At 27.6% G+C, this 11,369-nt stretch overlaps 1 long non-coding RNA gene across 3 annotated transcripts; it reads left to right on the forward strand.

Annotated features, from left to right (window-relative positions):
- Positions 1 to 7,314: 7,314 nt before the first annotated feature.
- On the forward strand, positions 7,315 to 11,114 carry LOC147814915 (uncharacterized). Of its 3 annotated transcripts, XR_015431337.1 has the most exons (4): positions 7,315 to 7,735; positions 8,073 to 8,219; positions 9,076 to 9,191; positions 9,801 to 11,114. It is a non-coding gene; the product is annotated as an uncharacterized LOC147814915 (long non-coding RNA). The 3 variants fall into 3 exon arrangements; XR_015431336.1 differs by having other exon boundaries at positions 7,315 to 8,219; XR_015431338.1 differs by lacking the exon at positions 8,073 to 8,219.
- The last annotated feature ends 255 nt before the right edge of the window (positions 11,115 to 11,369 follow it).

Consider the following 11,369-nt stretch of genomic DNA (forward strand, 5'->3'; position numbering starts at 1 on the left):
ATTTTGCCTTAGAAAATTCTATTCTCTAAAATGATACAAAAATTATGTGAACCTTACAATTCAACATTTTTTCTACCATTATTAAGTAAAATAATAAATATTTACTAAAAGTTATTTTTTGCATGGAATGATCTTTGGATAAATGAATTTTATAATTCTGTGCAAAAATTTTTCAATTCACTTATAAGTTTCTCGAGATATAGCGAAATACACAGAAAGTAAAATTAACATTAAGGGGGTCCAATTTTGGGAGAGCCTGACCAAATTCTTGGAACCTTCTATATTTTAGGGGTCTGAAATCGGAATGCATGAAAAAAAGGCATGTTTATTCAGGGAAAATAAGTTTTTGTACTTGATTTTGTAACTTAAGATATAGTCTGCACTTATTAATTAGCATATTAGAGGTCACCACCTTAGCCATTAAGATTGAGTCCTAGAGCGTGAAAATACGATTACTGGATCGAAAGTTATTCAGAGTGGTTCTTTTTTTTTTTGGCACACTGTACATTAATTCTATAAATTAAAAATTAATGTAATTTTAAATATTTGGGTAAGTATGTGAACTTTCTAAATTACTTAACCCTAAATAACTAAACTTAAATTGGTGTTACTCTGCGTGTATATTTTCTTTATTTCTAACTAATTAGTGCAACTTAAAAAAAGTATTATACTATATATAAGTATTAAGAACTAAAAATAATCGTTTTCCCTCTTGGCATATGTTAAAAGTATCCTCCACAAATAGCCTTGCTGCAGCAGTTGCTTACATACTTAGTTATTCTTTCTGTGTTTCTTAGAAGAAAAGGTGTATTATGGTATTGATGCAAGCTTCTGCATGTTTAACTAAACATTAGAGTGTTAGATGATGACTTTAACAGATCTTGAAAAAATAAGTGTACAGCCTTGCTTATCAACTTTGGTTAACGTATTTTATTAGTTATGTAGGTAGTGTGAGCGGAACTATTAAGAGTCAGTAATACATTATACGAAAGGTTAATTATCTTGGGTTAATGAACTAAATCAACATCTGCTGTAAATTTATTTTATTCTATTATTCAGAACAATATAGACTTCGAAAATAATATTCTTTCCTTTTCAGAACTTGCAAAAACAAGATCGTTAAATGCTTTTCGGGCGCATCAAATATAATTTGTAAAATAGCAAATAGTTTCTTAAGTAGAAAATGTGTACTACGTACGAAAGATAGCTTTGACAATCTTAAATTTTCCTCTAAGTTTTTGCCACAATGAATTTGGCTTCACTATACCAAATATAAATGACAGTATATATATTCTTTAGGTAAGCTGCTTAAATGTTAGGGTAAAATTGATGCAAAAAGAAAAGTGATGATCCCATGAGGTCTACCTAAAGAAAACTACCTGAGAGGTATCTTCTCATTTATAATTGTGTGGAAGATACTTTCAGGCATTTATTAGGTTGTTCATATCTTTAATATTATTTTGACACTGTGTATAGAATGAAAGTGTATTGTGGTTGAAAAGTTTTCGCCATAGGTGGTATAAACTAGTTTTTACTGGGCAAAAATAGATTTTTGACCCAAAAATACAAATTTCTTAATTATAAACACATAGTTATTAGTGTATATTGCAGGTTGCTAGTTATAAATAAACATTAGCCTCCTTTTAAGACAAATAGCTTCAAATTTTAAGTAAAGAACTTAGTTTAGTTCTCTTTAAAACATAATTTAAAATAAACAATATCAAAACATTTTTGATTATCAACAAAAGATGACCTGCCATATTCTTGAAAGCCATGTTTATTGATATTCTCCAGTGTCTAAAGTGCTGCTTTTAACTCTTTTGTACATTTATTCCCAATATTATGTTATTAAATCAAGTATTTATTTAAGAGGTATGAAATGTATGTATATTAATTATACATTTAAATTAATCATAACTTCTCTATCACAATTCTATTGACCTTGATATTTTTTTTTGTCTATAATGAAAAACATTTTTGACTGAGATAAAAACTTTTACATTTCTTTAAAGGAAACATAGAAATTAAAACCAGTGTAGGCATAGTAATTTTAATTTACCTCTAAAATTATTTTCCCAAATTTAAAGTTTTTACTAATTTATTTTCTGACACTTTCTTTCTCTATACGTAAAGTATGAGGGTGATTCTACAAACTTGGAAGGGTGGTTCAGCATATGGAAACTTGTATTTATAAAATTTACTGATGTTTACACAAAAATTATCATCTTTGACTAAACATGCGAAAATAAAAATTATCATGTTTGCCAACATGATTCAAGATGCATGCGGCCCATCATTAGTCAACCTGCTGTGCAAGTGGCTTTTCACTGAAAAAGGTTGTACACTCCTAATTAATCTACAGGAATGTAAGGTGCTAAAATTAAAGCACAAATTCAAAAAATGTCACAAGTGAAAAATTGCTTGAATTGTGAAATCAACATAAAATACTTCTTTGGAGTTTCAATATTCACAACAAATTTTAAAAATCATCCTTTTTCATTATTATTCTGGCTTTTTATTGTGTGAAAATTCACATATCACAGTTGTGAGTGACATTTTACTGGTGTATTGAATCTTGCTTTACCAGGCAGACTATCGTCCTCTAACCATTACATCATAAGTCTATCACAACTATAGCTCGTATTATTAGTGGTTGCAATTTCGAACATTTATTGTGAATACTGTATTACAGCAAAAAAGCATTGTGTGTTGATTTTGTATATAAACAAATTTTTTTCCCATGCCACAATTTGCGCTTGTGCCTTATATGTCACTTTGGGTCTTACATTCCTATTTAAAAAATGTATGTTTAAACAAACAACTATTCCTCCAAGTTTGTTTCATGATTGGCGAAAGAGTCGATATAATGTAGGATTATACATTAAACATATTGATATGAAATAATCCAAATCTACTATGGATGAATGTACGTCTTAAAAAGGAATTCTCACAATATCTAAATTTATAGATATTTACATAAAATCTTATTTTAATTAGTCGTAATATTTTAAATTTAATTAACATTACAGTAGAGAACCGATTATCCGGAACGATCGTGACCTTCGCTATTCCAGATAACTGATTTTTCTGGTTTTCTGAATCGCTACAAAACACCTTTTTTTTTATTGTATATCAAATCCAACTAGAAAAAAAAAATTAAAAATAGTTTTAAGAAGAAGAATAAACGATAAAGTAATACACATAAGTTGAATTAGTTAAAAAGGGAAAACATTGATGAAATAAAAAATGTATACAATCTTAGTATAAAATGAACAAAAAAGGTAAAATAAAAAGAAATAGCATGTTTTTAAAAAGACTCATCCATTTTCTGTTGACGGAAATTTGGATTTTGTTGCATGAACAACTGCTGAATCTTACATATTTATATAATGAGAGATACGTCACCAAACCGTTTTTGCTCCATCCCCTTAATCAGCTCTTTTGTCAACTCGATACATCGTTCACCAGAAATAAAGGGATGTGCTTCCATCATTGTCTGCGAGAGGGCTCAAAACCATCCACTCCATTTTTTACTTCATTATAACTAATGAAAATGGAAAAATTGTGAGAATTTTTTTCTTCTTTTCTATGCGTGAGAAAGAAATAGTTTAAATTTAATTCTGGATGGAAAAAAAATCTTTCACAAATTCCTGGAGAAAAGAAAAACAGAATTTTTTACTTCATTATTCTTTACTTTTCATTGTTCTCAAATGAGAAGAGAAAAATTACAAGCATTTCTTTTCCCTTCTATGCACCCAAGAAAGACATCGTTTGAATATAATTTTGGATGAAAAAAAAATCTTGAAAATCTCTGGAGAAAAGAAAAAAAAAAAACTTTTTTTACTTCATTATTCTCAAATGAGACAAGAAAAATCACGAGCATTTCTTTCCGATCGCGAATAAGTCATCTTTCGAATATAATTCTGATAAATAAAAAAAATCTTTAGTAAATTTCTACAGAAAAGAAATAAAATTTTTTACTTCCCTAAGGAAAAATATTTCTGCAAAAACTCACAAACATTCTGCGATAATCTTATTCCTCTTTAGGCTGCATTTCTCCTCCACTCTAGCTACACATGAATTGGGAAGCTGACGTAATAAAAAGAATTTATGTTCCGCCCTGCCCACACTCCGCTCAAAATGAATAAATTGAAAAAAGGGCACAGTTGCAATACTTGACCTTGGGGCATTGTTCAATTTTCCTTGGCTGTCACTATGTTCAGAGGGGAATAGCAGAATTGACGGATAATTTTTCAAAAATTAAGAAAAAAGGAGAGGTACTGACCGAAGTAATATGAAAACTAGGAATTCCATTGTTCCTGTAGGGAGCACTTTAAGATATCTCTAAGAATCAGAGAGGACAAATAAAATTATTTGTTTTAACTCTTCTGCTCTAAGCAAACAACAGACATGATGACTTCCCCTGCTTAAGGGCTAGATGATAAGAAAACAGGAGTTCAATGAGTCACTCTTGCTCACTGAGCTATGATTGAAAAGAAACAACTAGGTAGGGGCTGCGTGAGGAAGGGAATGATTGATGATATTTAGTACAAGACTATTGGTTCAGGGAACTAATGATTATTTCTAAAATTGGCAATAAAGTAAACATCTTTTAAAAAAAGAAAGAAAAATCCTAAAAATTTTTTTATTTTAATGGCAGGAAAATTTATGGAATTTCCTTCTGGTTGTCTGATTTCTGGATAAGAGGTTCTGCACTGCATAAGGCTAACTATTCTAAAAACTTAACATATTTTTAAATTTTCAAAACAAATTTAATATTTAAAAGATTTTAAACGATATTACTAAAAAACGAATATGATAATAAACCCTGTATATATGATAAACAAAACGAATATGATAATAAACCCTGTGGCAGAATCGTGACATTGTCACAGAATGTTACAGAGTTCTTGTAGAAAGATTTTTCTTTCCTACAGAAATTTACACGTAATATTTGAATCATACATTTAGATAATAACTTTTTGACGCGCTTAATTTACGACGATAGTATCGTAAATCGATGTAATGTTTCGATGGTATTTTTGGCAGTTATCGATATTGATTTTCGCTTGGATTTTAAACATCATGATATATTTCGAACAATATGGAAAATTCAAATCGTGCATTTGAGTATTTACTTTTAAGGCAATAATTCTATCTAGTTTTTGGCAGTCGTTGTTTTTTCCATAGCTTTTAAAGCCGATGTTTTTTTAATGCGATATAATTTATTACAAGAATGTTATCTCAAAACAAAACACGTAATTGAGGAGCCCGATTCACATAACTTCATTGTCGAACTTTTTTTCCAGTTACCACTATGGATTTCATGATTTTTAATTATATTTCTTTTATTGCGATAATTATTTATTAAAGGAAATAATTTGTGTGCCTACCCCCCCCCCAAATGCAAGAATATCATCCATAATATTAGAATAATTACATGTTTTATTAAAAAAAATTATAAATTTTTTTGTAAACACAGCCCTTTTGTTATTTTAAATTAGTAACATATGTTTCTTATTATTAAAAGTATCTTGCAGAAAGATATTAGTGCTACAGAGTTTTGTCGCAGAAAGCTCGAAAAAATTCTGCCAAAGGGATAATAAAAAAATATTTTATAAAAATTATCTGAAAAACCAGCTGTTTCGAATCAGATTTGATTTGAAGAACAAAAATTAAACTAAAAACTTTTCTTTAAGAAAATTTTATTAAGCTCAATTTTTCAGAACAAGCAACTTGGTAAAAGCAAAAAAATTTCTTTTCATTAAACATAACAATCATAATAACAATGCACATAATTGCACGGCATCTATAGCCTTCGAGACCTTAATACTAGCTCTCTTCTATAATTAACAAAGATAGTCAAAATTTTTATAAGTGGTTTTATAAATAACTTATAGAGTCTTACAATGACTAGAAAAACTAGAAATGTAAAATAAACAAGACCACAAAGTAAGGTAACAGCAAGTACAATAGCAACACCTCCATAACTTGGAGATAAGTTCCAATTATCTAAAAGTTGAAGAAAGTCAACATACAAATCTGAATACACAGCAGGAATACTTGTCCCAAACAAATAGCAAGCTTTAAAGTAACTTTCAATGTTACACCATATTAAGAGATCCAACAAATAATTACTCGTATTTTCTAATATTGAAAATAAAGCTATACATTTATCACAAATTACGTCAACATAAAACTGGTCACATTTTAACATATGGAAGTTTTCTTTGGCAAAAATAAGTAGGAAAGACAGGAAGTTTTTCCATTGAATTATACTATTCATCGCACCAGTGCAATTGTTAGTATAAATTATTTTTATAATGTGCACAATGTTGAAGGTACATTTTGCCAATTTGGAAAAAGTATAAGCAGCGCAATGACTAGTAGCGAAGACTGCTACTAGAATAAAAATACGATCCCTATTCATTATTTACTAGTTAATGAATTTCTTTAAACACGTAGTCATTTTCTTGTTAGCAGTTTGCTTTTATTAGATTATTACGGTCCTCAACATAAAAAGTATTTGTATTGAGGTTTTCCCGGTAAATTTTTTTTACATAACCTTGCGCCATTATCGAAAATTTAATCTGTTTTAAAGGTGAATAAAACATTGCTTTGTATAGAGGCTGGCATTATTTGAACTGGAGATTATTAAGTTTACACAGAAGTTAAATTTTCATGAAACTTGAGGTCCGATGGATAGAGGGCATATCAAATTATATTTATAAACATTTCTGGAGCGATGCCAAATTAAGTTTTCTGAGTGGCGAAAAAGTAGAAAAATTTATTTATCAAACATATTAAATACGAAGTCAACTATAAATTGACAGTTTTAAATTAATCTTTTGTACAAGTTGTTTTTTTGCGAAAAAAAAAAATCCATTCTGCATCGTTCAAAAATTTATATTTTTGCTGTTTTCTTTTTAAGATAGAAATATATTTTTGGGGTTATGAAATAAATTTTTTGAAAAGAAAAAGCTTGAGAAAAGTTACAAATATCAATATATATTATAAAATTTTTGATAATAAATTCGGCTGTTGCTTGGCTGACCGCTTTTTTAATAAATAGAGGCATTTGATTGGTCGATTACATCATCGTTTTCATCGTTATCGCTTAATCGTTTTGTCAGGTTTACTAGAATGGCGCTTTTAGCATTTTTGCTTGGCAGAATTTTAATAACGCGCATGCTCAGTTTGATAATTTATTTAAACCAATCGAAGTACTTCGTAGACAATGAATATAGATGCTTGTATCCTCTCCTTTGCTTGCGTATACTCAAACAAAGACATAAAGATGGAAAGATCAATCAATAGACGTGTTTGTGTTCCTGAGATCTTGAGGGCCTCAATTTTGAGTTTAAATCCGTTGCCGAATTCATAGTTCGTAATGTCACAAAAAGTTTAATCGGTTCAGTTGTTTTGGAATCAAAGCAAATTTGGGTGCTTCAGAGAAATAAGAGTCAACTACACTCACTAAAAAATTTAAACCGATTTTGTTTTTGAATAGTTTAGAAAGTCGCTTGATTTTAATATATTGATGAAACTTATCAGTTAAAAAAGTTTGGTGTTCTCTATTATAAATATGAAATTTTTCTTCAAACTATAAAGCTAATTTTTAAATCTAAGATGGACACTTATATTTCTTTTAGAATATAATTTCCGGTGTGACTCTCGCAACAATTTCACTTTCCAAATGTGTGATGTAATGAAGTTCACTTCAAACATTTTAGTGGTAAATTTTATGCTTTGCTTCAATATATATCATATATATATGTATTTTTATCATAATGAATCCTCGAATCATTTTGAATTAAGAATACTACTGTAAATTTAATGATTTGACTGTAATATGTTTAAAAAAAATCATTGTCAGCTAAGTTATTCATGCTCAATTAATAATTATATTATTCAAAATGTAACAGTTATTAAAAAATAACTTGCTTGAAGATTTATAGAATGTAGAATAACCATTTCTCCTATTTTTCATAAGAACATAAAAAATTGGCCGTATAATTAGACGTTATAAATTGGTGCTCCTCTTATTTTCGCTGATTTTTATGTTCTTACAGGAAACTGGAAATTTATTTAAAAGTGAGGTTTTCAAAAAGAAATCGAAGAAATAATAAGAATTTATGGGCAGTAAAAGCTCCAAAGTTCAGTGCCCAATCCTAGGGACATGTTATTTTACACACAGTTATCCCAATTTATTCAATTTAGTAAGTATCAAAAAATGTTAAGTTATGTTTTTTGTTTTTGAGTTATAGAAAGAAAAAAATGTGTTATATTTTGCTTGAGAAAATGTGTTTTTTTAATTCTCCATAAAATTTAAATCTGTATTGTCTATTATTTTTATTTAGTCATTCAATATTGTTTACTTTTAGGCATACTAACATTTTTTAGTAATCTAATTCGCAATTTTATTAATCATTAGTAGATTAAATAATGAAAAATTATATTTTGTATCTAGCCATCATAACATTTTTGGATAAAAAAGTTTTATAATGTACTATAATTTTTCAATTCGTATAATCATTTTTCATGATATATGTAAACAAAATTTTCAAGAACTTAACATTATGGGGTCTTAACTTTTGATGGATCTGCTGACTTTATTGTTGCAATTATATTTTTTAGATTTTAAAATTTTTAGTTTATCAGATCAGCTATTTGTTGCAGATACTAGTTTCTATAAAATTTTATTTTTAAAAGTGTTCTTGTTTTAATAAAAAAGATGAAGTATGTATTTAGTAACATTAAAGAATATTGAAATTTTTGACAACTTCAAGTTTTCATATAGGATTCTTTTACTTTACACATTGTAAAAATAACTTGCAATAAAAGGCACTGCAATTATAAATTTATGAGGTATCAGAAGGTATTTAAATTTTGCTATTAAATAATACTATAAAAAATTATATTTAGCTTTTTTGTTTGGTTGCATTATTTTTTTATTATTTTATTTCAATAGCATTTTTTTCCCTGTCACATAGTACTATACATAGTTTTTAATATCTCTATGAAATGTTTTATTCGAACTTCAATCTCTATTACATTTCATTTTTAATAAACTAGGAAGAACTAGAACTTGTCAAGAGGCGCCAAAGCTAGCGGCCACAGTAGTCCAGACCTTTGATGTTATCTGAAGATCCATGGACACGAAAACAACAACAGAACTAGAACTTAACTAGGTTATTATTATTTTACTCAGAATTAAACATATCATTTTTTTCAATGCTGTATTTTTTTCATGGCATACTCAGAAATAACTGAAGTATTCTATTTGTTACATAGGCAAGCAAGGTATAAACAATTGATTTAAGCACATTATTTTTATCTTGTCCTATGTTTAAGACTTTTAATTTTTACTTTTTAAAGAAAAGTTTTTTTCGTAATGATGATCCTTTTTATTCATTTATTTTTGATAAAGCATACTTATTTTTTTTTTTTTAAGAAATCTGAATTGGAGATGCTTAAATTTCTTTTGTTAAAAAAAAAGTTTTTTAAAATATCCTTCTATTACTTAAGAATTTATAATGATTTTTATATTGAGAAATTTTAAAAATTTAGCCTATTATTTATTTTATTAAAGCATACTTTTTTTGTTATAGTTATTTTCTTAAAAAATTTTAATTCTATAAGTAAACAAGCTCTCCTATATTTTAATATTTGTTCGATTTAATGCTTCCTTTTAATAGAGTGAATATTTAAATTCTATATTTTTCTTTTAATTGAGTAGTTTCATTCATTTTTACGATAAAATATTTTTGTTTATATAACAAGGCTTAATTTATTTTTAGAGAGAAGTATATGGAACACAGTAAAAGACGTCCAGCAACTTAATTCCATTCATTTCCCCACGAAAAGGCATTGCCACACGTTTCGGAAACAAGAATTGAGACCCTTGGCTAATCTTTTACAATTAAGTTTACTCTAGTTTGATTTTTCATAAGAAAATGAATTCAATTTTATGTCAAAGAATGTGAATTACTTCTTTTTTGTAAATAATTCTTTTATTTTACAAACCTACTTATAGCTAGCAATAAAATATTTTTTTTTCTAAGATCATAAATTAAGTTTTATGTATTTTATTTTAAATTTGTATTCTTTGTAGCCTATAAATGCTTCCTAAGTCCCCCATTTTAATTTTAGCATTTCTTACCTTCAGTCACCATATTTTTTCCGAAATGAAATTAATTAATAAGAAATTTTGCATACTTTGTCCTATTTTATTTGAGTGATTCTATGTTTTCTTTAACCCTGTATTATATTTTTATTGACGAATGTAAGCTACTCAAAATATTCTCTCGAACCAACTTTCAAAATTTGTAATTCTGCAATATCATTTCATGATGTTGCTTATCATTAAATATCCATTGTTCACTTTTGTTGGGATTAGCCTTTTCACCAGAAAATTTATTCTTGGAAGCATTGATAGCTCAATTTAAGATAAAAAACTAATTTACTTTAATTTCATGATTTACTCCTAGTTTTAAAGCACCATTTCCAAAATCACATTAAATTTTGATTTAGGAAATATATTTTCAACTTATAAATTGCAATATTAAAAAGAAATAATCTTAACACGGTCTTAAAAAAGTTGTTATAAAGTAAGTTCAGATTTTCCTTCTTTTTTTTTTAATAATTAAGCTACCCTGTAATGAAATAAGTGTCATATCAGATTGCTTGGACTGCTTTTAAATGTGATAATCTTGTTATTTTAAAAATAAAAAAAAAGTTCTTTACAAGTGTGTAGGGTGTTCAAAAAATAGGAATTCCTTACTCAAGGTGGATGGTTTGTGTAAAGGTAGACCATAAGAAATATTTAGGGACAATGACTGATAGACCACAAGATATAATAGAGATTATTGGTGGAGCTTGCTAAGACAACTTTGTCTGTCGTGAATTAGTCTTGTCTGAGTATTGAAATAATTTCTGGAGTTTTTTTTTTTTTTTGAGTTATTGAAATAATTCTGCTTAAATATGTGCAGCAAGATTTATTTTCTCATTTAAAAATGAGCTGAAAATTTGTGATTTGTTTATTTTATTCAGCTTATTTAGTATGTTACCTAATGTATCTCTTATCTTTCATGAAATAAATGCTTAGAAAAACACTATTTGTTCTTTATTTTTTTAAAATTGTGTCATCAATTTTGCTGTCTAATTTTGTTTGTGTGTTCATATAATCAAATTGTAATTAATTTCTAATAAACTAATATTTTGAATACATCATATGGCAAGTTTTTTCTTTAGAAATGACTATAAACTATGCCTTTTGACCTATTATACATGCACAGGAATTACAGTTTTTTTTCTTCCACATTACAGTAAAACCACTTAGGAAAAAAATAGATTTATGTCAACCCTAG

Source organism: Parasteatoda tepidariorum, chromosome 2, assembly GCF_982258835.1.
Source record: "Parasteatoda tepidariorum strain Cologne lab strain chromosome 2, Ptep-v5.0, whole genome shotgun sequence".
NCBI lineage: Eukaryota > Metazoa > Arthropoda > Arachnida > Araneae > Theridiidae > Parasteatoda > Parasteatoda tepidariorum.